The 25,199-nt window shown below is 40.6% G+C and overlaps 1 protein-coding gene across 2 annotated transcripts in view; it reads right to left on the minus strand.

The window, feature by feature from the left end:
* Positions 1–24,928, minus strand: part of ELAVL2 (ELAV like RNA binding protein 2) — a 148,478-nt gene extending 123,550 nt beyond the window's left edge. For both annotated transcript variants that reach the window (XM_037797349.1, XM_037797348.1), the window contains exon 1: positions 24,768–24,928. The gene's annotated coding sequence lies outside the window, so the exon portion shown is untranslated. The remainder of the gene's footprint in view (positions 1–24,767) is intronic.
* Positions 24,929–25,199: the final 271 nt, after the last annotated feature.

Consider the following 25,199-nt stretch of genomic DNA (forward strand, 5'->3'; position numbering starts at 1 on the left):
TAACTGATTTTAATCTAAGGAGTGTGAAAATGGAAAGCTACTTTGGACTGGTTTCCACATAGAACTGGTTTCTTTGAGTGTGGAATCAGTATAAAAACTATTCCCACCAGATGAATCTACAAAATTAGAAAAACTCAACTCATTTAAAATAAGTTGCAGTAAAAGTTAAATACTAAACTTTAAATTTAGTTTGGGAAAGCATATAATGTCTGAAATTTTTATTCAAATACTGATTTAGATCGTCATTCGATGTGGGTGTCTTCAACGGCAATGAATACTCTTTTTAAATCTTTCAGAATCTGATTCTCATTTATTAAACAGAAACCACAGGAAAACTGGCATTAACATCCTCTTCCTTGTCTACTGAAGCAAGAGAACCTCATTTGGTATTTTCAGATCAAGAATTTTATACCAATAAACCCTACAGATGGACCTAATAGTGAACTGCAAATAAAGCCTAATTACTCTAAACAGTACAGCAACCCTTCCTTCCTTCCATTTATACTTTTCATTCCAATTTGGAGATACAACCAGATACAGTAGCTCCCAGACTCCCCCTCCCCCCCCCAAAACAACCTTTGCCTTTGGATATATCCTCTTCCAGGGACACTTGAAAAGTATGAAATAAATTCAAAATCCCAGAAGTAAAACAAAAGCAGCACTACTGGGAATAATCTCAAATTTAATCAAAAAAGGTGACTGCTACCTTACTTCTGTTAAACTTGGCAGAAATTCTCTCAGGCTAAATATTTCATTTGAACAGCTGCAAGAGACTTCCAAAATTAAAAAAAAAAAAGTGATTAATATTTCTTATCTTGAATAACTGCTTTGAAAGAAAATAATAGTTTTACTGTCATGCATTCCATAAACCTTAAGCTCTATGTACAAGGAACTATCAGAATATGAAAGCATGTCTCTACCCTCCAGGACTTCAGCTTGCAGACAACTGGGTTTCTTGCAATCTTAAAAACTTCAGAATATCAAAAATCCTCATCACCACCCACCAAAGGTATCCTAGAAAAGAGACTTCAGTTTTAAACAGAAATCAACACCACTGAGAATGCTAGATGCTGCCAGTATTGATATTTCTTTATCAGGTCAAAGCATATAAAGGTTCCACTATTTGACTATCTATTGTTCAGAACTTTGTTGTCCATATTAAAAATGGGGAAATTTTTTAAACGAACACATTTAAAATTTGGAAGAAATAAAATCTATCAGAATATTAAACAAATGTGAATCATAAACCAAAAAAAAATAATAAATGGGCACCCCTCACCACACTATCACTATGAACAACTCCATTTTGCATTTTAAAAGGGGCAGGCAGTACCGTTTTCCACTCAGAACCATAGCAACCTGGAATGGACGAGTGCAGCCCTGCCTTGACTATGGTATTTTAAATGACATCTCACTTCCCTCCTTCTACCCATCTAGTCCCATGACTAAGTAAGTATGGGGGAAAATAAATGCAATGGAAGGTTTTACGTGTTCAACAGCTGACAAAAGAGGTTAAGATTCTATACACACCCACAGTACCATTTAGTCAACTTTCTATTTAAGAATCAAACTAGCGAAATGAAACCATTGTAGGAAAAAGAAAATGCTTAGGTGAACTACTTGAAGGTACATTTTTAGCTCATATGACCTTCCAAAGTGCTCCAAGTATGTATTTGTAGATGTGTGAGCATGTGTGTATTTATAGAAAGCATTGAGAGCTTTCTATAAACTCAGAAACTTAGTGCTACAAGAACTTCCAAGGGGTAATCCACAGCCTCAATTTTTAAATAAGGAATTGAAATCAAGACCTAAGACCTGTCCCAAGGTAAAACTTGCTAGTGACAGAATTTGGTCACAACATTCAGATCTTCAACTCCCAGAACAATCTCACCTCTACCCGTTCTAATTCCATGCCTTTATTCTTTACACTTCCCCTGGAAAGGATGACTGTCCACCCTTCCCTACTATGGAGATTCTAAGTTTTCTTTTCAGGCTCACATGAACCCTACTTCTTTAAGGAGGCCCTCTTAGTCTATTGCAGTGGGGACCCCTGAGAGTTCCTGAGACCCTTTTACAAATTGGGGAGGGGGGAAGTCAAAACAATGTCTTTCTCTCTCATTCTTTCATAAATGTACAGGTGAGCTTTCCAAAGGTTAAGTGATGTGTAACAGCTGCTTCTGAATTCAGTCTGGTGCAATATGAGAATCCAACTGATTTCTATTCAGCCAGACATTAAAGAAAGATGGAAAAAAACATAGAACCATGCCACACTTCTCATTTATATTTTGTTTTAGAAAAATATAGCTCATTTTTAAAATGTTATTTTTATTACATAATGGGCTTATTTTTAAACTCAACAAATAAGTTTTGAAACTTTCTCATTTTGATTTCTAATACAATATATATTAATAAACATAACTACATAAACAAAAAGTCATTAGAGTCCTCAATAATTTAAATGTACAAAGGGGTCTAAGACCAAAAAAGCTTAAGAACTGCTGGTCTAACCCACTGCCAAATAAGCTTTTTTATTTAAATTCCTTTAGTACCTATGGATGAACCTCAAAACAACTTCCTACTGCTTGCCTAACTTCAAAGAGATGTTCCTGCAGCTCTGGAACTAGGTACATGAACTCTTATGCCCAGTACTACCCTGATCTACAAGGGAAAAAAAAAAAAAAACATGGTAGGGGAACTCTGAATATAACTTTTTATTTCTGGTTCTCAGAAGACACTTTATAAAGCAGCAAAATGAGCTATGTTTCATGTTGCATACTTACTTTGATTTAGAAAAGTCTTGAGTATCTTACGGTCCCTCCTAAAAATACAGAGGATGCCATGAAGTAGCTTTCCTTCAGTTCCCCCACTGTCAGGCACCAGTTCATGTCCTGTTTTCCCCTGCAGATTTGCTCCTTCCTTTCCAGGACCATTTCACCACCTCAGCTTGTGTCGTTTATTTCAGCTCTCCTCACACCAAGCCATCCTACAAAACTGTCTCCAGTCTAGTTTCCCTCAAATGCAATTTTCATCCTACTAAACCCCATACTCCAAAGACTTTACAACACCCTTCACCATACCACTAGAAACCTACCCATCTCTCATAGTCAAAACCTGTTCCCTCAGAACGCTAGCAGTATATCATGTTCAATTTTCCTCTTCTTTTTGGCATAGAAAGTCTTCCTTTACCTATATGAAACCTCCCCAAGGTACCACTCACATCTACCTGATTTCAAAAACCTTTTCCGAACTATTGCTTGCCAATCTCTCTCTCCCCTAAGCAACTATCATAATTCCTGCCTGTGGACTGTCTCACCAGCTAGACTTAAACACCTCGAGGGTAACAGTTACATTGCTTCTGAACTCCCACAAGACCCGGCACAATACTCAGCTCCGCAGAGGCACTGAACACCAATAAATGGGACAGACATAAGGAATACTGAAAATCTATTAAAATGCTCTGAAAAATACAAGGGGGATTATCTTTTGCAATAACTAGCATTACAATTTAATATTTTCGCAAATTAAAAAAACATATTTGGTGCAAAAAGATCATAACAGCCCAAATGTATCAAGTAAAAGACAGAAGTCTTCAATTCCCCCAACCCTGAGGTTTGCAGCTTCATTAACAATTTGAACAATTTCAAAGCAAATATAAACATGTGTATACACACAGGTATAGAAAAGTGATTATTTTAATACATACACAAAGATGGATCTTTCTATACACAGACATGGATCTTTATATAATACTCTTTGCATCTCACTTTTTATCTTTAAATAACAGCACAGAGAACTCTGTTTAGAGATGACTATATAATACAGATATGCCCTAATTAATTTAACTAATCCTCTACTAATGAACATTCGGGTTTTTTATCAGAATTTTTGCAATTTCAAACAATGCTGCAATGAATACCTTATACAAGAGAACAAAAATATAAATTTAAAGATAGAAATTGCTGGTTCAGTCTATTTGCATTTTTAATTATGCTAGTTTGCTGCTAAAAGGCCCTCTACAATTTATCACTTTAACCTCCCGCCAAGGCACTGTCTGCATTTTTAAAAAGAAAATGGAAATAACGCAGCCGTGTAGCGGGGAAGGTACTGGGGGAAGGAAAAGTAAGTCAGGAATTACTGGATTGCAGTTAGGTGACTAGAAAGAGAACCGGCCACGTGTCTACCTCCATCACATCGCCGATGATCCTAGGCGTCAGTTTCCCCATGTATAAAATGGGAGTGGTGATCAACACTGTAGATATGGGCTCCTCCAGCTGTAACATTATTTTCTGATGGGGCCTGTCCGTAAATTTTCTACATAAAAATGCACATTAAATAGTAAGTCTAGAGGCTTATTCCCTTGGGTTGCCCAGAAATAAACAAACAAATGCTGGGAAAAAGCCAAACTGCTATGCTAGTTCTGGTAAAAAAAAAAAAAAAAACACTGCTAGGAATTTTAAAAATGGAAGTGAAATTGAAACGGGAGGAAATGGCCATCTAATAGGGAAGACAAAGAACCATTTCAAAAACGATAAACAAGAGCAGCATTATTTTAATCTTCTTGGGGGCTTCCTGATTTAAAACAATCCACACCTCGGTAGAAGTAATACAGCTAAATGGCTATCACCATCAAGGGCCAAAGCACCCTGATAGTTACTCATTAATAAAAAGTCACAAACATCCCCTTCAAGTTTTCTATTTGAGAAAGTGAATGTTAACAGGAGATACGATTTGTTTAGCTAAATAAAAGCCTTCATTAACAAGAAGTGACAGGATCACAACCCTGCTGCTGATAAACTGCCAACATACAGGAGGCCTTCAATGCAGGCCTGCCCATTTAACATATTGCAGCTTTAAAATGAGTTTCTTTGGAGCAAACAGGCTATGTAAAGATAGGTCTATGACATACCAGATGGAGCTGCTGCTGTACTCTGCTGTGGGCTGGGTACGTGTGTGAATGTGGGTGCATGTGCATATGCAGGGTTGGGACCAGGTGTACACCCCTGGAGAACCCAGCCCTATAACCCTTCCTGAAAAGTTAGCCATGGGTGATCAGAGCATCCACTTCAGACCTCACTATCTCTATCGCTTCCAAAATGACGCAGCACAGAGCAGAAAGCAGCCATTCTCCCAACAGCCAGAGGAGGTTTCACGCTGCTCTTAAACGACCGGCCCAACGGTCATCCCTGAAGCCTGCCTCCTTGTTCCTGGAGAAAACAACCCCTCGATCCAACCCTGAAGCAGCTCATGTTTTTTTTAATACATAGCATGCTTTGGTGCCATATAAACAGGTCATAAATACGTGTAGAAAACACAGACTCGGCCTAGTCAAAGAAGTTACAAACCATCACATGGGACCTTTTTTTTGTATGGGCCAAGTAAGTTATTAAGCTCTCCAGCTAGGAGACTTAAGACAGATATGTCAAGTCTTAATTATTTGCAGGGATGGAAGGAGAGAAACAACACTGTTAATACAAAAGTTATCTTAAAATACTAACTTACCTAGTATCCAACACTTAATTACTAATGTATAGTAATAACTGATACCCATAAAAATATGAAAATATTCTGTATGGTTTAAAAGATTAAGAATTTTTATTAACGCCAATTGGTCAAACACAACAATTTCACAGTAACTGGAACACTAAAGGTTGAGAATACCATAAAATAAAAAAATAAAAAGTACAACTTACATGCAATATTTACCTTAGGTATGTGTAATTTAATAATTTAAATCTTGTTTATCTTTCTTTTTTTTAAGATATAGACCTAAAGACCTATTCTGTTCAAGGCACAAATTTGTAAGACAGGATCACTGAAATCAAGGAGCTTACAAGGCAATTAAAAATAACATTTAAGGAGTTTCTTAAAAATGCAAACCAATTTAAAGAGACTTGAAGAACAAACCAGATGCCCAATGAAATGGGAAATTGTTACCTGAGCCCCACTTGACCTTACCAGCCCCTTGCTCATCCCTGCTGTCCATGTGATGTAGGAAGTAACAATTAGAATTAGCCTCTTCTGAACTAAAACTCCTTTCACCTCCCTCCAAATTCCCTCAATCAAGAATGGAAATTACTGTGTATATTTCCAACGGTTTCCTTCCCCAGCTAAGGAGAAAAGGGCTGACTTGAAAGCTGTAATGAAACAAGACCCAATGTGAAAACAAAATGCTATATTAATGTTAAATCAAACAACTGTAAATGGTTTAAATTAAAAGGGACTTAAAAGTTTTGATATACCTTCCAACAGACAAAGTAATATTAGAAGAGAAAAGAATTGTTTTAGCCACCAGAGTCTACCTCTCGGAGGAAATTAATGACTTAGGAATATATTCAAGTGAGTGTAATGATCCGGTAAGCAGGTCAGAAAGATACTATTTTAAAATACCATGTCATAGATTCAACATCCTCTGTTTAATTCTGATGATCCGTGTGGATGAGGAAACTAGCCAGATGGAAAATTCACTGCCTCCTCATTTTGCTTAACATATTTTTAATTTGTCTTTTTCCAACTGCTGAGGACAATTTTCCAGACTCTACCAATCTCTTACTAACTAATATACATAGCTCTTTAGAAATAAATGGCTGCCTAAAAGCCAATCAGACATTTTAAGGAAAAAAAATAATTTTTGACATACCTAAACAATAAATGTCTTCAGTTTTCTACAAAGAAAACTGTTTAAGCCCCTCCCACACCAACAAAAGTTTTAAAAACTCCAAATTAACACAGTATTTATATCTCTTTAGTTTAATTTTAAATGAATATTGGGAGGAACATGGTATTGTTACGAAACAGATGTGCTTCCAAGATCTGGCCAAGAAAGGGGGTTCTATAAAAGACTATTAATAAACTAACCAAATCAATCAGTCAATAACACACTACAATTTGGGATGAATTGGTTAAGCCCCTTAAGCCAAGCAAAAAAGCCTAACATGCAGGCCTATTATGTTTTTACCACTTCAATCAATACACTGGAAAACTGTTATCAAAAAATAACGACAAATTATTCTTCAAAATCAGATAGCACATTTTTCAAAGCCATGGGTGAAGAGAATAAAAAAGTAAACAACATAGACCTCAATGCTGAACTTGGTATTCATTGCATAGTTTTTAATGTAAAAGCTGCCTAATTATGTTGCCCTTAAAAGAACATTAAAAAGTATTTCTCAGCTTTTTTTTTTTTTTAAATGCTGAATTTATGGTGGGATGGTAGCTATGGAAGGCATCAGCTCCAGGATTCAAAGTTCACCATGAATTTATCAGGGAGAATGGAGTGACATTTTAATGCATACAAAATTAAAAACTAAAAGGTCTGCCTTTCTGTGAACAAAGCCCAAGAAAGGGTTAATGGGAGGGAAGATAAAGTTAATGAACTTCCTTGTCTAGCCCCATACCAGGTTAGGAATGCCAATCCTTAAGAGCACAAATCACAATTATAAATAATAATTTGTTGAATGTTATCATGCATTTTCTCCAATAAACTCTAAGTTTCATGTCAGCTAGGAACTATATCATGTTTCACAGCTATAATCTCGATACCTAAGCTAGTGTGTGGCATATAGTATGAACTCAAATATTCACTAAATAAATGAACTTTTGTACAGGAAACCAAGAAATGTTCACATATTAGAAGATAAAATAATTACTGCAGGACAAAAAAGGTTGCATCAACAATCAAAAAAGGTCAACGGATAAGCCATCAAAAAGACAGCAAAACACCAATAGTCAGTCAGGAGGCAAGCACGACATAAACAATAAAATTTTAAATCCTATGAAGGTAGGGGTCTAGAGAAAAAATTAACATTTTAAAGAAGATACTAATAAGAACTTTGGATTCAGCTAAAAAGGCAGACTGAACATTTTCAAATATTCATGGGTGATTTAATGAACTGTCACCAAATTTGCCTCATTTCTTTGAAACAATAAGAAAAAGGAAATAATCTGAGAATGGGGAAGAAAATGAAATGCTGCTCATAATGAAAAATTCCTCATAAATAAAGAGAATCCATAAAACTGCTTAAGAAGATTTCCAAATAAAAAAGGACCTACAAGTTGACAAATCTCTCAATCTCTTTATGTTTCTAACTTCCTTACAGAACTGGAGAACTATAGAAACATTTTACTTGATAATATCTTTAGGAATTCATGCCAAATTAAAAAAAAAAAAAAAAAAGAACTTAGAAAAATTTTTTAAAAAAGCATACTCGTTAAGGTCAAGGTTGGAGATTCTAGTGTCCTCTAAGATGAAATGATATAAAAAGCTACTCAGCTTTAAACTGTCAACAACTATCTTCTGCTTCATCTTATGATGTCCTAAATTATGGCTGAACGGTGCTGAGCAGCCTCAACACGATCCCAGCTGACTGCTATGCTCTCCTCATTGCTCTGTCATGCCAGTTTTATACCAGAGGCACCTGCCTGAGACAATTTGGTGATTTTATTTTTTTAGGTTTACAACAGTTTCAAAATAGTACAAGGGTAATATTTACAGTATAGAAGGAGTAAAATATATAGAAGGAATAAGAAATCAAAGAATAAGCATACAGCTACTTCTACTTCTCAAGTCATCATGGAATGAAAGATGCACCACTAACTTCACATCTTGGGGGGAAATAAAATCACTATATTAAGTGGACGTATTTATGAGAGTCAAATATAATATAAAATTTGCAAAACTAAGACTTGGGGAAATATGGCATTAGTTAACGCAAATATTTCACTAAAATTTCCTTGTAGTGCTTATAATTCTAATAAAAGATCACTTATTATTCTGTGTGTATCTACAAATGCAAAAAAAAAAAAGTGAAAAACGACAGTCTTGACTAATTTTTAAATAATGAATTATCTCACTTTTCTTCATTATCTCCATTCTAAACTTTAAGTGAGTTAATGTGACTTTAACAAGCATTTCTTGAATTTCTATTACCTTACACTAGGTGTTAAGATATACAGTAATGAACAAGACAGACATTCCTTTTCTAGGAAAGAACAAAATTTATCCTAAATCTGTATTCTTCCCCATCTGCTCCCAACCAATTTTTCCAATAGTTTAGTTGAAGAAACAAGATGAATCAAGAACAATCTTTAATCGGTTGGATATTTGGTGATTCAAGTTTGGACATCATACATCCTATTGAAAACTTGACCTGTACTTTTTTCTCAAAACAAATGCAATATCTCTAAAAGCCCAATAGATTTGCAACACATCAGTTTCAAAAATTTAACAAGTTTAAAGGATAGTCCTCACAGAATCTCTACTACAATGTCCCAGGGCTATCTGAATGTCACCTTTACCTGAAACAGAACACTCAGCATTTCAATCTTTTTTCTTGATTTTAACAGCATCCTAAAATAAGTCTGAAGATAGCATCTTCTTTCCCTTGTTTATAGAAAATAACCAATCCATATTTCATATGGTTCCAAAAAGTAATCCTGTAAGTCAAGCCTGCCAGCTGGCATTAGGAACAAACCAGCCAGTGATGGAATCGCTTCCACAAGTCACCTGGTCACAGACCTAAAATAATACAAGGTCAGAATCCTGTCCCAGGAAAGCAGGTTGTAGGCATTCTGCTGAAAGCACACCCTCCCCATCCTTCCCTCCACATCCCCACTCAAAGGACAGGGTAACAGTGATGCTTTAAAAATTAAAAACAAACAAAAAACCCTATATGTTACAGCAAGCCCCACTACCGAGGAGCCAAACAAATAGGCCTGAAGATGAGATACAGTGGCTGCCGGCTTGCCCTATTTAATCACAAAGCACTCACCAATAACAGCAGAAGCAAGATATTCTCCAGGCATCCAAGTCGAGCTGCCTCCTGGACCTGTTTCTCTGTAGTCAGCCACTTTCAACTACAGCCAGATATAAACAACATCATTTTGGAATCCATGGAAAAAAGTACTGAAATAGGAGTCAGGGACCTGGGTTCTGCTTCCCCCTCAAGGGGCTGCATCCTTGGGCAAATCACCTGACCTCTGAGCCTGATTTCCTCACCTATAAAATTATTATCCTAGGGAGCTGCTGTAAAGTTCCGTGAGAAACATTGGGTGTCATCACTGTTACTACAGTAAATGCCCACCTCTCCTGGTTCCATCATTCCGGGTGGCTCACCACCTTCAATTAATCAGTTCCACATGCTTTTCTGTCCTGCTAAAAGCCAGGTACATCAGTGACTAAAAGGAGGCAGTTCCCTCCTCCCAGAACACTCCAACTTGACCGTCAAATACAAAATTTCTTACCCTCATCACACTCCTCAGAGACGGTAATTTAGAAAAGATGTTACTTTAGAGGCTGCATAAAAGAAAAACAAAACAGATCCCTCCACTCTTCCTTCCTAGATTGCAAACTGTTATTATTCACCATGAAATCAAAACTCTCCTCCCTAATGTCCACAAAGCAGTGCCTATAGATCAAACTCTTCAAAATCCAAGAAGAAAGAATACAAAACACTCCCAAACATCCAGTTCCAACAGAGGCAATGAGCCTCTCTCCAGCAAATCAAGGAGATGAAGCAGCATGTAGTTTTTTCACTTTCCTTTCAGAAGTTTAAAAATAAAAACCATATTATCAATGTGATTAACACAAAAAGCAATAGGCAGACCTGAGAACACCGAGGACTCACAAGAGAAAGCCACATCCAGCAACCTTGAGAACCTGTGCTCCTGAATGATATATATAGTCTTAGGCATGAAGAAGGCGCAGGAGAAGATGCAGTTCAATGCTCTTAAAAGCATCCCAGCTACTGACTTGTTAATTTGCTTCCTCCTCCTGGAGCTATATTCCTAAGAGGGAAGAAGTCAAAGAAGTATTATAATCTTTATGACTTTTTCCTAAGTGTTTTGAAAAATGAACATCATACTCAGAGGAAGTTGTTAACACATAATGCCGTCAAGAGAATAAAATCTTGGGAGAAAGGCTGGGGCTTCACGCAGTTCTGCACACGCATGCTTTGGATCCATTCTTCCTGGGACAATAGCAGAATTAAGACAATCACAATAGCATCCCTCTCCAGCCACACCCTGAACTTTGCAGGTTCTGCGCTGCACAAGTATTCTTCATCTGTGATTGGTCTCCTGGCAAACCCGGAAATAGTTACTCATATCACAGAAGAGACTATCAAAAAGAACAAAAATGGTATAGGGAAGGAGGGAGGCAGGGGCGACAAGCAAAAACAAAGCAAATAAAGATACATGCCAAAACTAAGAAAAGCCACACTCCTGTCCCCAAAGCAATATGCAGCAAGCTGGACTGATCTCTGTATGCCCAACTACACAAATATGAACCTTCTCTAGTTCCTCAAGCACTTGGTTTCTACTACTAAACTCTGGGGAGGGTGGAGTGAGGGTAGGGGGGAGGGAGCCTTGTGACATCTTTTAAATTATTTTCTGCCTCATCTCCTTAAGGAGACAGACCAAGAAATACAAGGACAAAACGCTTCCCTAAAAATCTTCAAACTGTCTCAGTACCTAGCACTTAATAATAACATGTAAATATGAAATAATACACAACCTTCCTGGCTTCTGAATATAGTCCAATACATAAACTTAAAAGACACTTTAAAAAAAAAAAATCCTTTAACGAACATTAAAAAAAAAAAACCTTTAGATTAATTTGAAGAGGATCTAGCCTCCAAATTAACCAGCAACCCACATATAGCAAAACCACTCTTTTCACACACAAGACTCTCCACCACAATGATTCCCAACCTTTAGAGATAAAATACTGCTTGTTTTTAAGGATTCTCAATTGCCCACCACACCCAATAACTAAGACATCCTGGAGGATCCTCAACAAGAATCCAAGGAGCATTAAAAATAAGCAACATAGTCATCTATAAAAGAATCATATAATCATGGAAGATACTTGGCACCAAGGGTTCTTTTTAGTGCCTCTTAAAAATAACTTTTCTACAGTTATTAAAAAATATATGTGCACATAGTTTATTATTATTTTTTCAAAGTGAGTGCACACTTTTACTCACATCCCAAATACCTGAAAATTTTGGCTGAGCTGGAGACTGAGCCAATTTTTGAAACTGCCTGCATTAAGCTTCTATTATTCTGAAGGGTTGGTTTCAGGGACACAATCTGATTCATCGTTATGGCTGGTCTAGCTCAAGTGGCTGCCAGGAGAGCAGGGCTTTATAGGCATTGTTCCTTCCTTAGAAGCTACCTGAATGCTGGGTTGATAAAATAGAACTTCGTATCTGTTTGCCAGGCTGAACAAAAAGCTAACTAGAAATGTAAGTGCTTAAAGTCACCAAAAGCAAGGCTCTACACTGACATTTTCTACCTCCTTAGCATTCATCTGTATTCATTTCACTAGACATTAACACACACCCAAGTTGTTCTCTGATATTCAAATCATGCTATTATGCTCAGGAGTAGATTAATAATAACCACCCTCCTTACTGTAAAATAAAATTACATCATTGGTCCAAACATGATATGTGGAGCCTTTTTCTACTTCTGCTGGTACATCAGCTTGTTCTACTGCATGCCTGGGAGAAAGCTTTTCTAAAGCTGCCCTGCTGTTTCCAAAGGGACAGAAAAGGAAGAAGACAGGAAAAAAATAAGGGGCGGAGGGAAGAGGGGCAAAACACACATAAAAACCTCAGTCCTGTTGGCCTCTCGTATCAATTCTTTTTTACAGCAATTTGAGGGGAGAATGTCTTTTCTAAGCTGACACCATCAGCAGCGAGGTTAGGTGAGCCACAGGCCTCTTTTTAAAAGCTCATAACATCTTATTTGCTTTCACAGCACCAAGCAACTGCTGCTGATCCCAAAACATCTGAGCAAACAGAAGCAGGCAACCAGCAGGGAGAAATCAAGGCTCCTAATGGGGACAGGTCTAAAATCCCAAGGGGAAGGGGTAAAAAAAGGTAAAATAAGCTACTAGGAGCACATCTCGTAAAGGAATGAGAAACTGTCTTGCATCAAAGGGTTAAAGAAGGAGAAGAACAAGACAGTATTTCTCTAATTTAAGCAGAAGTGACCAGAAGATCTAAATTTGTAAGGACCAACCTAACATAATTAAAACATTTGCAAAAACAAAGAAAATCAAAAGTCTATGAAGTCTTTAGAACTACTGCTTTTGTCTTCATATTTGAGTAAACTTTTTAATTCCCATGGCTTTAGGGACTGTAGCATTAGAGTCTCAGACTCAATTGCCAACAAAGGCCAGGGCAGTAACTTGTTCCCAAGTGAAATAAACCATGTCCATGGAAAGCAGGCTTAGCCAGCTGACAAATGTGGGCTGTGTTGCTCCATCCTTCCAGTTTTTCAAAAGGAAAGAAATAAGGATCTAGATCTTTATATGATACTTCCCAACATCTAAATCAAGAATTTGCAATTTTAAAAAACACCGTTCAAGCCAAACAAAACAGCTACAGGCCATATGCAGCCCCTGGGCCACCATCTGGGACTTGTGGCAGAAACTATTTGTCCACTGATACCCATTTCTCCCATTCTTCATCTACTAATAGCATTCACCTGGTCACAGGAGGCATTCTTCAGTGAGTAAAATGTTAGAAAAGTCTTAAGATCCAGTGCACAAGTGCAAGGAGGATAAGAAAATACATGGGTAGATGAACAGGTTGTACCTGACAAGAATTGCCAGGCCAGAAGTAGGACTAGCACAGGGAGCAGAGGCACAGACGGCTAATTAAGGGTCAGAGGGCTGTTACAAAGAGGAGAGCAAGGCTATGGGTGGGTTCAAGTTCCTGCAAAGGCTGTTAAAGGATGAAAGTCAAAAGCACTAATAACCTGGTATTTGAAAAAAGTCTGCAAGTCATTCACAGCCAGAAGCCAGACAGAAAGGACCCCAAGGAACTAGTAAGTATCACCTTGGGGGAGAAAATGATGTTGAGTAACCTCATACAGAAACAGGACTCACCTGAGAATGGGCTATAAAAACTTGCTCAGTCTATATAAACTCTTTATATTTAAAACGTTCTGGATAGCTTTGCAATAAAGGCGAGTGACCCTCACAGTCACCAGAGGCAGCTCCAGTAGAGAAGCAGAATCAGTGAAATAGAAAAATTTCACTTTTGAGAAACATTTCAGAGGAAACTCAATATCAAATGCCTTCAGACCCCAGAATATTTTCCCCACCCTATCCCATTCAATGAATGTTTTCACATACACTATGATTTATTTGCTTCAAGAAACACCTCTTACAGTTCTGATAAACACAAATTATGACTAAAGAATAAACTGTTAAACATATTTTAAAAGCTGGATTAAGTGAGCAGTTTCCAATAATTTACTTGATAGGCCATCCATCAGTGACTTTTCACTTGGGGTGGTAAGAGGTGTTGAAATGAGAAGAAAAAAAAATGCAAACATTATTTTGTGCTGGAAAGAAAGAGATCCTTGATAAGAGGGTAAACAAAGTTCAAATCAGGAAAATATGGACTGGTTAATTAAACGTAAATGTTTAAAATTATAAATTGTAATTTCTCATTGAAAAAAAAGATGGAAAATTTAAATTAAGAAATGTGTATTCCTGAACAGAGAGTTAATGCTTAATTGGTACAGTTTCTGACGGGGGTAATGGAAAAGTTTTGGTAATTGATGGTAAAGATAGTAGGACAATGTTGTGAATGTAATTAACACCACCAAGTTGTATACTTGAAAGTGGTAAAAAAGAAAAAATGAGAAGTTTTGTTATATATATGCTAGAATAAAAATTTTAAAAAAAAATAGAACTGGGATTGTATATTCCTGGAATGTTAACTGGTTAAATTCTCATAGTTTCACATGTAATCTTTTAGCATTATTTATATCTCAAGGAAAATGGCATTTTAAACATCACAGATATAATACATCTATTTCCATACTGAAATGTTCAAAGTCATAACTCTCCCAAAACATCCCCACAATTTAGGGTTTTTCTTTTTCTCCATGACAGAAATATACATTATATGATGTTATATAACAAAACAAAAATCATTAAAAACAATGGTCCATAATAGCATACCGAAGGCCAAATACATAAAACTAATCTACGAGTCACCTATTACCACCTTTCCAATTCAGTAAACACTGTCATTTCACTGCCAAAAATCTCCTACTTCAATATGCTCATCTTCACCAGGTCCTTGAGACAGCGAGGGTGCAATTTTATATGCAAAGAAAGGTTAAGAAACCAAAGACAAAACTGAGCCAAAACCAGATGCCTGAAACATCAGATTTCCAGCTTAGTATTTTCCACTTGACTCTGCTAAATTAAGAATTTCAACCTAAGTGACAAAACCTACTCAGGCAAGACAACTCAGCAGTTAAACTGGCAGTACTGTGCTCACAAGACAACCTTACACATGTAATATTTGTTTACAAAAACAGAATGGATTTTAAGACAAACTAGAAGGAGACACAGCAAGCTTACAGCCCACCTTTGATGAAAGCTAAAGGCCCATTTTATTAACTCAACAACTCACAAGAACTGATCTGAATGGTATCACCCTGCTCTCACCAGTATAACAAAGCAACTCCAATTTTCAGAGTTCTATTAGCCAAATACAATTTCATTATTTATTCTTTACTTTAGAGGGCAAGATGGTAAAAACTATATAGAAATTTCTGAGTATGTGCTCTCTCTAGGGAAGACGGCCCACCATTTTCTTCAAATACTCAGAGACCTTCAAAACCTCTCATTATATACAAGAAAGCTTCAATTTTACAGGGACTCCATAATAAGGAAATACAGAAAAGCTAAGAATTTTCCAAAACAACCATTTGCCCATTTTCATAAAGTGATAAAATTATTCAAGAGTGTGCCTACTGAAGTTTCAAGTCATTTTCACAGTGCATCTGACCACTGCTAAGTAAAAGAAAATAAAAATCCATCCTGATAGAACGGTTTCTTGGTTTGATAAATATTCACAAAAGTATGTATTTTTGTGACATTATATTAATAGTCTTTAAATTTGCTGGAATAATCCCCGGTAATGAATAGCCCAGAACAACAAAATTCTGGAGAAAAAGACAGAAAGGGAGTAAAAATAGCTTGTCATATAGAATGTTTCCTTTTTATGAGACAGACTCCTTTTATTAAGTCAAAGAAAAATGCCTGGTATTAACCTATCACTATCGGATTAGACAAAGGCAAAAATACATAGTTTCTGAAACTTAGGAATTCAAAACTTACTTGGTGCTAAAGTAAAACCATCAAAATGTTTTTTAAAAACTATCATTTTACTATAATGTTCACCATAAATAAGTCTTATTGAGAAAAACTGTCAAGTTTTTCCAAAAGAGAATTTTTTAAAGTGGCGAGGGGGCTATTGCCTGTCAAAACTATTTGTTATTCATTTTCACAGAAATCAGTAATATAGACGTGTACTAGGAAACTGCAAGTTCAAAATAAAAATGCAGTTTTATTTCCTGTTAATAAAACACCTTCCAAATTGGCTTGGTTATAACCCCATGCTACCAATTCCTGTGACATGCGGGATTATTTTACCTATTCCACTCCTTCCCATAGCACCTAGACCTCCTTGCAAGGAGATTTCTTACACAGAAAACCCTCATGTCTCATCACACAAAACTATTCAGCAACACTCAAAAGGAAAACATGCAGCTGGGAGCTGCAATGAGATTGATGCATTCAAAGCCTAGCCCATGGTTCTGAGAAAATAACACCCTACCCAAACAGTATTTTATATAGATGGCTCTCAGAAACTTAGCATCCATATTAAAGGAGAGGGTAATGCACCTATGAGAATGCACCTAACAGTGCTCTTCAAGCCAAGAATCACCTTTTCTTTTGTTTTATACAACGGAATACAAGGCTAGAGATACAGAAAGTCTTCCCTTGAAAAAAAACAGAAATCTACTAATGACCTTATTAAAAGGAAAGTTATGATACACATCAGACATACTGAAAGACAAATCTCTTAATTTCTTGTTTGTGAAAAATTTCCTAAATACTCCATAAAACCTGTAAGATTTTTACTACACTACTTCATACTTTTGATTAGGATCCCATAAGTTACCACTCCTATTGACACCACAACGAAATGTCTTTTAAAAACACATAAAACCTTATCCTTCAAACTTAGGCTCCGTCTGTTTCTGCTTAGCAGATTTATATTATTTAAATCCAGAAAGAAAAATCAGTTAGTTTATAACCATCTAGTATTTTGAACCAACTAATACACTACAACATTTCTTTCCAAATTAGAAACATACCAAACAGTGGATCTGGCATTAAACGACAATATGTGGGTCCTGTGAGTAACCAAAACCAGTGAAGACTTCCTCTTCTGTAAAATGAAACCTGCCTAAGCAAATGAACATAGATTCTACGCATTTTATGTCCTCCATGGACCTAATTCAAGAGTTTGGGTGTGGCATCACCAGTGCATAAAGCCTTCCAGTTCAGAGAGTCGCAGTACCGGCAGCTAAATATTAGCAAATGAGAAAGCCTCTAACCAGAATCAGCTACAACTGTGGTACCCAGTGCAAATTAAATACGTGGAGACCCTGTTCAAAGAATGTTTTAAGAATTTCAAGATAGAGACAGCAGGAGCGGGGGTGGGAGGGGTGGTAAGAATGCACCAATCTCATGCCCATAAAGCCAGCCTGCCTCTAACCAAGTACCCATGCTTTAAAATAATAATAATAATTTTGAAAGACACTCATCAATTACGGAAGCTTAATATGATTATTGGCTTGTCCAGCTGAGGATCTAAGGAAACAAAAAGAGCTGAGGTGGGCTGCTATGGCCAGGTTTTCCACAGGGTGGCACACCACACAGGTCCCATACCACCCACCCACACAGCACCCCCAAATGCCATAAAAAATAACTCGACCAGGCAAAGTACCAAGGATCTCTCATCTCACTCATTTCCAAATAAACAATCATGGGTAATAAAGCTGGCAATAAGAATGTGACGCTGCAGCAGGTTTAATAAGACTTCAAATAAGAGGAAAAGAATTGACCCTACCATGCAGACAAGCGATCAAAAAGGTGAATGGGAAAGTAGGTCTTGATAAGAAGCTATTTCACATCATCCAGTCCCTTGGGGAAAAAGAACATGAAGGGTAATTTGTCACTGTGGTGCTCCTGTGCCATGAAAAACATTACAGGCTTTTTGTTTGTTTTTTAAGTCTTTCAGGAAAGGAAGAAAAAGTTGATCTCAGCTTAGAAGTCGGGTGTTTCTGGATGGCTTTGCTGTGTCCTTAAAGAGAACTTGGGAGTTGCTTCTAGAAGAGAGAAGAGAGAAAGAGAGGTTGGGGGAAAAAAGCAGTATTTAAAAATATCAAAGATTCCAAGTAAATTAACAGGAAGACCTGGCAGACACTGAGCAGCAATGGGTACCTGTTCTATGCAAGAACATTCTAAAACTGAAATTCTCTGGAACCAGGGGTTAACAGTGTGCAGCTTAAAACAGCTGACATGACATGATTCCTCACAGCATCAACTACACAGAGGAGGAAACACCTAAAGAAAGGGGGGGTGGGAGGGGGTTTAAATCCGTTAGGGCTCACAGGGAAAAAACCTCAACTCCCAAAAGGTGGCAGCACAAAATTAGCCAAATACACAATAAGGGGCCAGGTCTCATCACACAAACACAAAAACAACATATTCTCCTAAGGAGGAAAAGAAAAAAGCAAAGGAATCATACAAATTGGATATAATGTTTCTTTATAATCTAATTTTCTCATGCATTCCAGCCATTACCTTCCAGAAAAGGATGTTTTCTTCACCACTCTCCTCCCAACTAAACTTCCAGGGAACTTCCCCCTAAGTATGCCCCCCCCCCAACCCAAGCTTGTGTTAAATCAACATCCTACAAACCTCCTATAAATAACAGGACAAAAATAAATACAGTAACATACACATCCATCTAGAAAAACAGTCACCATTTCTATACCCAAAGGTCCAGATAAAGTAGATACAGGGAAGCTTTACTTCCCGTTTACCAAAATGGAGACTCCAAGTCAGCTTCCGCAAGAAAGCGCGATCTTCGCACAAATGGGAATTTAAACGGACTATGGGAAAACAATTCCTGAGAAAATTGTCTTCAAGGGCAACTGAAACAGTATTTCAACAAACCGATTTTACTAAGAGGATGGGGAAATTACACCCCCGACTGGTATTCTAGAGGTTTTAAATGAAGTTTGAGTTGAGTTATATTTTTATAAAGACAGAATTAAGAGAAGGAAAACCAAAAAATTAAGTTTCAAAAAGCTCTTTGTCTTCGCCAGAGGTACTACGTTTTGGCATTGTGAAGCGCCGTTATTTGAGGAGGGATAAAAGATAACCGGTAATAAATTCTCTTTTCTCCAGATTTTCAGAAATTGTAGAGAGAAGACAGAAGATGACATGTTTATCAAAAAGATGGCCTTTTGAAAAGCACACAATTTTAAAAGACCACCTGGACAGCTACCACTCGGTACTCAGGTCGAGTAGTTCACACGTAGAGGCATGGATTGCGCTCGGGTCCTCAAGGATAACATGCAGGCTTTTAAGGACACGCCGTGCAAAGACCCCTTTTGCCGGTCATTGTCACGGTCACTGGAGGAGCACCTGCCAGTGAACTGATGCTGCTCCGCAAGGCTCCACCAGTCTCGCCAATGCATGACACAATCTGTGCACGGGCGCCGCAACTGGCCGTCCCTCCCGGCCGAGCTGGAGGCGCAGCTGCAGTACCACTGAGAGCGAAGCAAAGCTCGGAGCTTACCTCGCCGGGCCGCTTCCCCGCGCAGGCACACGCTACTCGCGCGCAAACCCGGGATGCGACCCGCGAGCTGCGACCTCGCGCGGCTGCAGTGGGCCCTCACCTAACACGACGCAAAGGAGAGAACAGCCGGAAGGATCTCTTTGCTCCTGCCCCCGGGAGCTCACGGATTCCAAGCCACCTCCGCACACAGAAGAAGCTGTTGCAGGTCACAAGGAACGCCCTGGGCACTCCTCAAGGACCGCTCGCAAGGAGGCGCCGTTCCAAGTTGGCACGCACCAGACCCCACCCCGGTGTATTCGGTTGGAGAACCCCATGCACAACAACCTCTGACAAAGAGGAGGTGTCAGTCCACCAAAGGAATCTTATCCTTTTCTAGAAAAGCCCCCCTCCCCCACTCTCCCTCCAATATACTCACCTGCGTCGCGGCCGCAGTACCTTCTCGCGCTACACGCGGTCGTACCCAGGCACGTCCACGCCCGTGCACGCTGGCCGGCGCGAATAGCCCGCTCGGCTCCCACCACCCCAACCAGTCTTGTGCCCACAAGAGGGCGGTGGCCACCTTCCGAGGCGCCCAATTCCCTCCACTCCCGCCGCAAGGGGCCGAGCTCTAGGAACTTCGCGTGCACAACCTCCGCCACCCCCACCAGCGTTCCCGCCCTGAGCCGGGACAAGAGCTCCCGCCGAGTAGAGGTCGGACCCGGCACCGCGTCGCGGCGACGCCCACAGCCCTTGGCCTCGGCGTCCAAAAAGGACCAGGGTCAAAGCGCAGCGGCCCCCCCCCCCATCCCCACGCCCCCCACACTTGCCTGCTGCGACTCAGAGGTGCAGCTACTACGGCTCACGCCGCCCCGCCGTCTGCCACAATAGCGGCGGAGGCGCTCCGGCCGGGGCTCCGCGGAGAGGCGGTGGCGGGAAGGCGGACTAGAACCCGGCGGAACCCCCGCCACGCCGCGCCGCGCCGGCGACCCGCCCTTCTCACCGGCCGGCTGCTGCCTCAGTGACGCACAGGGGCGCTACGCGTCCCGCCGTTTGTAGCGCGGCAGGGAGGAGGGGCTTGCTTGGAAAGGCGCCAGGAGGCGGGGCCGGCAGCGAGTTCGCTGCCGCCGGCGCGTGCTCTACCCGGCCGCCTCACGAGTCGGTTCCTGCTGGGAGATAAGGGGCTACCACCGCTCTGCTCCGTCTCCCGGCTTGCGATTCCGACCTGGCTCCTCGGGTGCGCGCAAACAGGGTCGCGCGCCCAGAGAAAGCCAATTCCAGGTGCAAGTTTACAAACCCTGAGGCTACGGGCGCTAACTGGAAGCCAGAGCGGCTCGAGCGGGGGTTACTTTGATATATGTGTATCAAAAACACACCATTCACACATACACACACATATACAGTGTGTGTGTGTATATATATATACACACATATATATAGCAACCAGAATATATATATATATATATATATATATATATTGCAACCCGGAAAAGTCACCACCCCCACCTCCCACTTCACAGCCAAAGGGTCATCTCCCTCGGCGGAAACTAAAGGCTTAGCGCCCCCGCTGCCCCCCCCCCTACTTCTCCATATGGAATTTAACGTTCATATAAGCCCCTAGTACCTGTGCGGGGTGCTATACACTGTTTCAAACGCAAAGTAGGAAATCCTGCACTCGACTATGCGAGATCCTGCCTCTCGCCACATCCTTCTAACGCCCCCCACGAAAGCCCCCGAAATGACCAACTCTTCACCGAAGGGGCGTCCATCGCTACCCTTGCCTAGGACCGCCCTTCACCCAAGTCAATCGCTTTCCCCCAGAAAAAGCTGTTGCCTGCCCTCCAACCCCGGCCCCCACGATGGGAATCAAAGCCGGCCCCTAAGCCACGTAGCGAGAGCACTTTTTTACACCTGCTCACCGCTAAATTACTATAGCACCTGTCGTGTTTTTTTTTTCCCATTGCAAAGGCTTCTGTTTTAACCCTTCCCCTTAAAACACTACATTTAAAAATATCACCTGTCATACCTACCTGAAATCGCAGGCGGTATGAGAAAAGAACTGAGCAGTGGGCGACAGAGTCGACTGTGACAGAGGTTACAGCTTCAAGGGCACGATGCGGGTTTGATGCAGCAAGGTCCGGTAAGGGCGCCCAGCGCTCCCCCGCCCCCATGCGACGGGCGGGGCGGTGAGTAGGGCGGAGGAAGAGAGGACTCCTCTAAGTCAGGGCGGGGAGTGGGGGAAGGCAAACTTGCCCTCTTGGGCGAAGTCAAATAGTAGTAGAAGGTTCCTCCGCAATCGAAATGGAGATAGGCCATTCCTCAATTTGGGGGCTACAGACTGGGGACACCGGAATAGCTCATTGATTCTATATCAGCATTTTCTGTTGTCACCCCAAATCCGATTTGCAATTAAATGACCTTAATTGACTTGTACGGGCTCTGGGAAAACCCGCTCAAAGAGCCTCTTTGACCTAGCTCTAAACAGGTAATTGCAATATTTCCATCCCAAGCATGTGAATTGCTAAGAAGGCCTGTCTCCAAACGTTAGAGGGAAATTGGCCTACCAAGTTTGCCAGCCCAAGTCTAAAACTCTTGGAATGCCCTATGCCCTACTTCCTGGACCTGACTTCTTTGAAGTTATGAGAGGCCTCTCTCCTGCAGAGTTCCCCAAGCCTTCCAAACCACTTCAGTCTGCATAGGTTGAGTTTTCATATAAACCTCCAGAACGGACTAGCTTTGTAAGTGGGGTGCCCAAGCACTTAGTTAAAAAGAGGAAAGCAGAGCCCAGTGGTGACCGGTGATAAGACAGAGTGGCGGAATGACAGCAATAACTAAGGGAGATAGTTAAATCTTAAATAAAAAATTCCCATAAAAGGCAACTCTGAAACCCTCAATATTTTCTTTTTTGCAGATACATTTGTTCAGATTCCGACAAATCTGTCAGATATCCTATCTAAGAAGCCATTTTACTAGGAAGCCTTAAGGGCCCAAACGGATTTCCTACCCTTCTGTTACCCAAAACACACAGACCGCTTTTCTGACCATCAGAAAACTGATTTTCAATTAGGAAACTAATTTCTTCTGTTACTATTGTTTGCTCTGCACCCTCCCCTCCGGCTCCCACCCCTATTTTAAGTCTTCATTTTATAGGTTGCAGTTGATAGTTTAGGCCTGGGAAATAAAACATTTCCATCTCCCTTCCACTCCCACCATCCAGCAGAGGATGGGTATAAGAAATAGAGGTATGGAGAACGCCTGAAGGTTTAGGATCTTAACCAACCGGAGTGTTTGCATGTGAGTGGGGGAGGGGAGAGAATCCATGTATTCGGGAAGAAAGTAGACAGACATCCACACCCACCCAGCAGTTTAGTAAATACTAAACGGTTGACTATTTCTCCCACCCTCGCCACAATAAAGCCAGATCTGCAGCCAGTAATTAATTACGAGAGAAAATACCCAGTCTCGACATCAGTTTCTCTAACCTGTACTTGAAAATGGAAAACGGGGAACGTATCCAACCTCCAATTTGCCACAGTTGTAGAGCTCTCGTATTAATTCTTTACAGACGTGAAATAGGTGGGTACGTAGCAACGTGCTGGGCATAAATTAAGCAACAATAGTCATGCGAGGTTCTGCCCGCCGCGGAGCTATCGTGGTGGGCCCAGCCACCCTGCCACCCCCAGCACCTTCCGCCCCCGAGATGGCCAAGTCGAATCCAGGAGTGGCTGAATGCACGTTAGCCTTTCCAACACGGAGGGTGGGTGGGGTAGAGAGCAGTGAGAAATTAACCCCAACCGGCTTCGTACCTTTTCACGGTCCTCTGTCTCTTGCACCACACCGGCGCCCTCACGCACAGACTCACCCACACCCCTTCGTACAAATAATTTAAACTTCTCTTAGGCGAAGCCAGCACCTCGTTCCATCACCACCACCACCACCACCTCCGCCCTCTCCGCCCCGCAAACAGCCTCCCCGCTTCCCACATCTACCCGGGATCCTCTTTCACAGTAGAAAGCAGACTGGTTTCTTATAAACCCTGCGATAGCACAAAGTTAAAATGAAGCATGTGTCTACCCAGCATCTTATCCCCAACCATCTTTCTCCCGACTTCAGTTTAACAATAGCTATTCGAGGAAGGGGGGCGGTAAGGAGGAGAGCGGCAGAGAGGGCTGCTAGCCTCGCCGGCTCCTGGGGTAGCTGTGAAGCCTCGCGACTGAGAAGAGGTTCCCCTCGCCGCGAAGGCGAAGTCAGCCGCGTAGGACCAAGGACAGGGCTCGGAATCCACATCCCCGCGCCCAGCACAGCGAAGCTCCCAGGCGGCCGCCAGTTCACGGAAACAGCTCCAAGGATCTTATTTACGCGTTTCTGAACAAAGGGAATCTGATATCCGATAAAAGATTAAGAATTCGGCCCCAAATTGGCTTTTATTTTTTAATAGGTTTACGGTAATAAGCGTCCGTGTATTAGAGCTCGCACATATAACAGTGATGAGTTTTGACAGCTTCTAATCACCCCAGCCCCAGCCCAGTCCCAGCCCTCAGGCTGCATATACTTTCTTTTTCAGTCAACTACAACTCGCTGGCTGGTGCAGCAGCTAAGTTCCATCTGGCAAGACTATTCCCCAGCACATGCTATCTTAATGCAATTAAGCTTCGTGTTTTCGCTAGTCCAATCTGCTTATCCAGGATTCTGATTGTCCTTCGTGCTCCTCCAGACTCTCCGGTCCTTCGGTTGCTTTGCGAAAGTAGAGGCATGCATCCCCCAATACCAAAATTATGCATCTCTACTCAGGAAATGAACTTCCATCCTCAGTCCGGAGGCTAGCTCAACATCTAGCCTCCCACTGTACCCCTGCTCTACGCTAGTCACATTTAGCACTTAAGTTTCTGCCATTGACATTTGCGACTATTCAGAACGTTAAGCATGCGCCCACCGAATTTTAGTCTATCTCTACAGAATTAAACAGCAGAACAGTGGCTTTGAAATGAGACAAACATGTGCAATTAACTTCATATTCTGTATTCCGCTCACTTACAGGTTTTCTGGGTTTGCCAGCGCATCGCTGCAACTAATGATTAAAGAAACCAAACCGAAACTTACCTTTCTCCCTTAAGGTTTTTGTGTATGTGTGTTTTTAAAGTAACGGTGCAGTTCTCCCAATAAGGATGAGCAAGAAGCTGCTGGATAATTCTCTTAAGACAGCACGAAACCTAAACTGTGCTCGGCTTAAAAGAAGCAAATAAAAATAAATGTTTTCGACCCCAAAGTCCAACACTAAGAGAAATGGCAAAATAAAAAAAAAAAAAATACATATATATATATATATATATATATGAAAGGGGAGGGGAAACTTAAAAAAAAGGGAGAGAGTTTAAAAAGACGGAGAGACTACCCTCCTATTGCCGTTCAACTAAACAAAAAGGGGCAAGAAAAACAAACGAAGGAACAAAGAAAAGAGACGAAAGAACGTTTTTTCAAAAAGACGGTGTCTTTCTCCTTGTTGCCTTTTCAGTAGGTCGCTAAAGGAGTAAG

Source organism: Choloepus didactylus, chromosome 10 (genome assembly GCF_015220235.1).
Source record: "Choloepus didactylus isolate mChoDid1 chromosome 10, mChoDid1.pri, whole genome shotgun sequence".
Classification (NCBI taxonomy): Eukaryota; Metazoa; Chordata; class Mammalia; order Pilosa; family Megalonychidae; genus Choloepus; species Choloepus didactylus.